At 44.9% G+C, this 7,299-nt stretch overlaps 1 non-coding gene across 1 annotated transcript; it reads right to left on the bottom strand.

The window, feature by feature from the left end:
- Positions 1-6,586: 6,586 nt before the first annotated feature.
- On the bottom strand, positions 6,587-6,661 carry Trnas-uga (transfer RNA serine (anticodon UGA)). Its single transcript has one exon. It is a non-coding gene; the product is annotated as a tRNA-Ser (tRNA).
- Positions 6,662-7,299: the final 638 nt, after the last annotated feature.

Below are 7,299 nucleotides of genomic sequence, written 5' to 3'. Positions count from 1 at the left end.
CATCACCTTCGTGCAAAAAACATTCGCCAGCCTCATGCTTAAAAATTCATAGGATTGTGTGAATGTGTGAAATCAAATTATGTGTTGTAGGAATTGTGCAAAAGAAACATGAGAAAAACTAAATAAGTTAAGCACATCAGACTACAAAATAACAGTCATTGACTATGGACTTAAGTAAAAAATAGACTATCAATAAAAATAATTCATTAGTTCTGAAATGGACAGTATATAAAGAACAAAAGTAAGGCATAATAAAAACTAAAACTACATGCCACTTATTTTCCCCTCATAAAAATAAAAGAATAACTATATTTTACTTATTTTCGCCTTGTAAAAACAAAGAATAAAAAATTATCTTGTTGGATGTGTTCCCTTTTTTTTAACATTTGTACCATTTTTTAGGATAATATCTCAATACTTGTGTACATATATTTCTTTGTCAAAGCAATTCTTGGAAATAATTCTTATTTGTTAGTGTAACAATGTTGAAATGAGTGTCTAGAAACAAAAACATTTTACTTGTACATGATATTTAGAAAATGTGTTAGGAATAGATTTTACTTAATTACTACATTTATAAAAACAATATTTCTAAGAAAATCGATGTGAAAGACTCCTCACTTTCGATAACAAACTTCTTAAAAAACAAACTTCACAATTAAATAAAGAAAGAAAATAATTAAAAAATACACTCCTGGAAATTGAAATAAGAACACCGTGAATTCATTGTCCCAGGAAGGGGAAACTTTATTGACACATTCCTGGGGTCAGATACATCACATGATCACACTGACAGAACCACAGGCACATAGACACAGGCAACAGAGCATGCACAATGTCGGCACTAGTACAGTGTATATCCACCTTTCGCAGCAATGCAGGCTGCTATTCTCCCATGGAGACAATCGTAGAGATGCTGGATGTAGTCCTGTGGAACGGCTTGCCATGCCATTTCCACCTGGCGCCTCAGTTGGACCAGCGTTCGTGCTGGACGTGCAGACCGCGTGAGACGACGCTTCATCCAGTCCCAAACATGCTCAATGGGGGACAGATCCGGAGATCTTGCTGGCCAGGGTAGTTGACTTACACCTTCTAGAGCACGTTGGGTGGCACGGGATACATGCGGACGTGCATTGTCCTGTTGGAACAGCAAGTTCCCTTGCCAGTCTAGGAATGGTAGAACGATGGGTTCGATGACGGTTTGGATGTACCGTGCACTATTCAGTGTCCCCTCGACGATCACCAGTGATGTACGGCCAGTGTAGGAGATCGCTCCCCACACCATGATGCCAGGTGTTGGCCCTGTGTGCCTCGGTCGTATGCAGTCCTGATTGTGGCGCTCACCTGCACGGCGCCAAACACGCATACGACCATCATTGGCACCAAGGCAGAAGCGACTCTCATCACTGAAGACGACACGTCTCCATTCATCCCTCCATTCACGCCTGTCACGACACCACTGGAGGCGGGCTGCACGATGATGGGGCGTGAGCGGAAGACGGCCTAACGGTGTTCGGGACCGTAGCCCAGCTTCATGGAGACGGTTTCGAATGGTCCTCGCCGATACCCCAGGAGCAACAGTGTCCCTAATTTGCTGGGAAGTGGCGGTGCGGTCCCCTACGGCACTGCGTAGGATCCTACGGTCTTGGCGTGCATCCGTGCGTCGCTGCGGTCCGGTCCCAGGTCGACGGGCACGTGCACCTTCCGCCGACCACTGGCGACAACATCGATGTACTGTGGAGACCTCACGCCCCACGTGTTGAGCAATTCGGCGGTACGTCCACCCGGCCTCCCGCTTGCCCACTATACGCCCTCGCTCAAAGTCCGTCAACTGCACATACGGTTCACGTCCACGCTGTCGTGGCATGCTACCAGTGTTAAAGACTGCGATGGAGCTCCGTATGCCATGGCAAACTGGCTGACACTGACGGCGGCGGTGCACAAATGCTGCGCAGCTAGCGCCATTCGACGGCCAACACCGCGGTTCCTGGTGTGTCCGCTGTGCCGTGCGTGTGATCATTGCTTGTACAGCCCTCTCGCAGTGTCCGGAGCAAGTATGGTGGGTCTGACACACCGGTGTCAATGTGTTCTTTTTTCCATTTCCAGGAGTGTAATAATTATAAAACAATAAAAATATTCTTCCCTTGTCAATATAAACATATTTTTGATAATGTGAAAGCATATAAAAATATAAATTAGTAATACAAACTAGCATAGAACAGAATAACGTGGCTGAACAGTAGGCAACAAAATTTAGATAACGAAATAGTTTTTGACTGGCTTGGACAACGATTCAATCATTGCCTAACTTCAGTACAAAAATTAAGTTCGAAGGGTGGTGATATGTAAGGTGTCAGGCAAATCCAACACCTTCCATGAAAACCCTGACATGATAAGCAAATCCAGTAGTATGTCACATAGCTCCAAATAAATCGTGACATTGAATTAACCAAAGTAATATGAGTAACGAGTGAGCAAATGGAATACCACAGACTAACACAAGAATGCCTAAATGCATATCATACCTTCCCACCGTGAGACAGACGCATTTCCGAGGGGAGAAACGAAAACAGAAGCCGAGAGCAGAACCGTGTTAAGCTAGAAGGCCCTACGATAAGGAACGGACACCCACGTCGCCAGCTAACCGCTAGGACCACCCCCACCCCAGCCCATGTTAAAAGCTAGAGCCCTCCAGAAGAACAGTATAGATCTTACGATAACACTAAAAGGGCCACCCCAGCCGCAAGTTTTAGCGTGAGACTTTTTCGTGTCTCTGTTACGTTACAAACTTTAAAAACATTGCCCCACCACAAAAAGTATAACGTTTCTCATTGGATAGACAGAATTTTTGTAGGCGGAGCTTAAGGTTAACATTGAGACCATGATTGGTCAGATGAAAACACGGCCAGATAGTTTTTTAAACGAACATTGGTAAATTGTAGTAAGGAGAAGTTAGGGGAGAGTTGCTTCCGAGACGGCGAAGTGAGGGGAGCTATGCTACCCGCCGCCTCCTGACGAACACCGACAAGGTAATGAACGCATGCAATGCCTCATAACAGCGCATAAAGCTTCACTCAGAACTGCAGAAGTCTCATCTGTTACACCCCCTTTTTGCGTAATATTAGTGTCGATCATCAATTAAAGCTCATGGTGTTCACATTTGCCACTTGAAGTAAAAATCTGAAACGCGATGATTTTTCTGTTATATACTTATTGAGAAGCCACATCAGCCACTGTAATTTACGACAAGTTAGATAAGTAATTAAAGATAATTGAGGGTCACTGTAGACCATTTTGATAGTTTTCTCTCTTGTGAAACTTGATTTAAACCTAGATTATAGATGTAATATGGCATAGGTCATCCTTCGATCCACTGTAGAACTTGGAAACCCACTCAGGGAATATTCGTTCACATTTTTGTTGAACACAGTTGGTTTTTATCATCCTGTATTAAAACATTTCCTTTTATCAATAGTGCAATTTATAAACAATGTTTTGTGAGTAGAATAAAATTTCCAATGGTAAATTTAACTGCTTTTTCGACGTTATTTTACCAGCTAACTAAAAATAGGAAAGCCTTGAACCCATTCCACTAAATTTAGTTGGTATTAAGATTCTTTAACAGGGAGTGCAGTGGAGCTGACGCTAAAATCATTAAGTATTTGGTTATATCATCGCTAGTCTCGCTGAACTCTTCTGAACTCTACATGTCATGTGTGGTCTGGCGTCTCCTTACCAGCAACAGGTCCCAGGTTCAAACTAGTCAATTCCCTAAAAAACACACTCAGAGCGTCGTTGCGCGAAAGTGGTAGGGAGACACGACATAGAACAAACAGACACTACGCAGAATGTTAGAGGCTCACCGACCAAGGACATCATTAGCGAAGCCAGTCTGTTCACATTGTGCCATTGGTTTTCATGGTTGGCTGTTGGGGGTTTTCCCGTGAGCAACAGCGATTGTTCGTGTTGGCGAAAGTTTGGCCACCACCCGGTGGAGGTTAACTGTACTTTGGTTATTTGAAGTCCAAGTGCTCCAGCGAATTTTCTGAATTGTGGCCGTTAGTGTTCCGGTTACCTGCCCTGGCCGCTGACGCAAAATTCAGGCAGTGTCCTTACCTCACCGTGTTGTCGTTGTCCGACACCTTTGTGTAGTTTTGACAGCTTATGCATACTTGGTTGTGTGGTGGCTACGCTTTTTACGTTTTGGCTTTGGAGTTCCTTGTCTACTGGTCGGGTGGAAAGCAAGTCGTCTTGTCAGTGGGTCCGTTGACTGTCTCTCGATTGGATAGCCGGCGGATCGGATATGGTTGGGCCGACTACCTGTCTCCCCTATGCGCCGTTAATATTTCAAGTGCAGACCGACGCTCGGACTCTTCTGAGCGCCACTGGCTGTACTGCCTTCTCTTATTGGTGTTTGATTGTGTATTTTAATGGATCATAGCCGATGGTTTAAATTTGTATGCTTTTAGTTGGGTTGTAAATAATGGGTGTTCAGCCGCTTTAAAATTCAGTTCCCTACTTGTCAAGTCTTGCATTGTTTGGGCCTTCGGCTTCCTTTTTCAAGATTATTTAAGGATAAAGCTTTGGGCCTTCTGCCTTTGAAACTTTGTTGTTGTTGTGTTTTTAAATCATGGGCCTTCAGCCGTTTTCAAAATTAAAGAGGTTGTACCCCTAAGCCATAAGATTGCGTGACATATTCAGTCTATCGTTAAGCTCAGATATTTGCGCTGTAATGTTAGGTCAACTAAATAAAGTTATATGTGTTTGAGTGTAACTGACAGCAGCTCATTTTTGGCCCCTTTCCACAATACCAACTACCTGTTCTGTCCTACGGATTTAACCAGGCGTTCCAGCTTCCATTCGTTACTTTCTGGCATCAGAGAACTTAACGCAAAATTTCACTCGACGGTGACATGTGCCATTGCATCGCAGCATTTGATGGCTGCTGTAAGAAGCGGAAGGACCATGGAAACAACGCTCCACCTCCGAAACGTGCAACATGCGTGGTTGTTTTTCCGACAACTGCGACACGAAGAAGCATACAGCGTCGTTGATGTACCGTTTGTAATGCAAATCTCATTTTCTGCTCCGGCTCGCACAGCTCGCTAACTTAGTCCACGTTCACGTCCATGTTGTGTGTCCATGTCGCTCGCGCCAACACGACCACATTCTATGCAATACGACGAACGGGTTATCAGTGACATCCCGATATTATCGACTCTATTAGTATCAACACGCCGGCCGAGCGGTACTAGACGCTTCAGTTCGGAACCGCGTGACTGCTACGGTCGCAGGTACGAATCCTGCCTCGGGCATGGATGTGTGTGATGTTCTTAGGTTAGTTAGCTTTAAGTAGTTCTAAGTTCTAGGGGACTGATGACCTGAGACGTTAAGTCCCATAGTGCTCAGAGCCATTTGAACCATTTAGCATCAACACCTCTGTTTCGATACCTACGGTATCGGTATTCGATTATTTGCAGAAGTACCAGAGTATCGGTATCAAATGGCTCTGAGCACTATGGGACTTAACATCTATGGTCATCAGTCCCCTAGAACTTAGAACTACTTAAACCTAACTAACCTAAGGACATCACACAACACCCAGCCATCACGAGGCAGAGAAAATCCCTGACCCCGCCGGGAATCGAACCCGGGAACCTGGGCGTGGGAAGCGAGAACGCTACCGCACGACCACGAGATGCGGGCAGTATCGGTATCGGTAGTATACAGGGTGTACCCGAATAGTGCTCGTAACGAACCTCAGTGGTGTAATTGAAGACCCGCACGAGCAAACTGATACAGGACAGTTGTGATCTTTCAAGCAGGGAAACAGTTCCAAATTGGCCTAGAAAATCACTTTAGTTACAGCGCAAGCGCACCGCATAAGATTTTGGCTAAAAACCTCCTTGATACTTAAACACTTGATCTTCTTACATTTACAGAATGTAAAACTAATGTTTATGTAAATTTTACCTCAAAATATTGTGAACATTAAGAGCATAAAATTAACAATTAAATCGTTATGTTTGTCTGGCCTTCTTACTCCGAATTTACTTGTGCTTGCAAGGGTTAAATTTAGAAAAAAATTGTGAATGTTTCCACATAAATTTCCAAACATAATTTTTTTCTTTCAATGTCACTACGGGACAATTTAATCTGATAATATCAACGGAATAGCCGACGAAGCCAGTGGCGAAGGAGAGCGAGAGATATTGAAAATCTCACGCAGCGGGCGTGGCATTTGTAGGCAAATTTGACGTAAAACTTTCTGGCAGATTAAAACTGTGTGCCGGACCGAGACTCGAACTCGGGACCTTTCCCTTTCGCGGGCAAGTGCTCTACCAACTGAGCTACCCAAGCACGACTCACGCCCCGTCCTCACAGCTTTACTCCTGCCAGTACCTCGTCTCCTACCTTCCAAACTTTACAGAAGCTCTCCTGCGAACCTTGCAGAATTAGCACTCCTGAAAGAAAGGATATTGCGGAGACATGGCTTTGCCACAGCCTGGGGGATGTTTCCAGAATGAGATTTTCACTCTGCAGCGGAGTGTGCGCTGATATGAAACTTTCTGGCACATTAAAACTGTGTGCCGGACCGAGACTCGAACTCGGGACCTTTGCCTTTCACGGGCAAGTGCTCTACCAACTGAGCTACCCAAACACGACTCACGCCCAGTCCTCACAGCTTTACTTCTGCCAGTACCTCGTCTCCTACCTTCCTAGTTCTGCAAGGTTCGCAGGAGAGTTTCTGTAAAGTTTGGAAGGTAGGAGACGAGGTACTGGCAGAAGTAAAGCTGTGAGGACGGGGCGTGAGTCGTGCTTGGGTAGCTCAGTTGGTAGAGCACTTGCCCGTGAAAGGCAAGGGTCCCGAGTTTGAGTCTCGGTCCGGCACACAGTATTAATCTGCCAGAAAGTTTCATATCAGCGCACACTCCGCTGCAGAGTGAAAATCTCATTCTGGAAACTTGACGTAGTTGCCCGTCTCGACCGACTACCCGTGCCTTGATCAAATTGTTCGTCTCTACGTCCCTTATACCACTATGGTACGTAGTAAACAGTTGTCGTTTACACTCTACATAATAGTCTTTGGGAAAATAATAACCGTTAACTACTGCGTTGTATATATGCAGATCGAAGCGACGAATGAATATTTGTACCAAGGGCGGGATTCGAATCGGGTCTCCTACTCCCTAGGCAGATGCGCTAACCACTACGAATCCCTGGCGCAGTGGCTTATAGCAACAGTACGGACTAGTCTAGCACGCTTCTCTCCTCATTCCAAATTTCCAATCACGCCTC

The sequence above is a fragment of the Schistocerca nitens genome, chromosome 7, assembly GCF_023898315.1.
Source record: "Schistocerca nitens isolate TAMUIC-IGC-003100 chromosome 7, iqSchNite1.1, whole genome shotgun sequence".
NCBI classification, from domain to species: domain Eukaryota; kingdom Metazoa; phylum Arthropoda; class Insecta; order Orthoptera; family Acrididae; genus Schistocerca; species Schistocerca nitens.
This window is presented reverse-complemented; position numbering and strand designations above follow the sequence as displayed.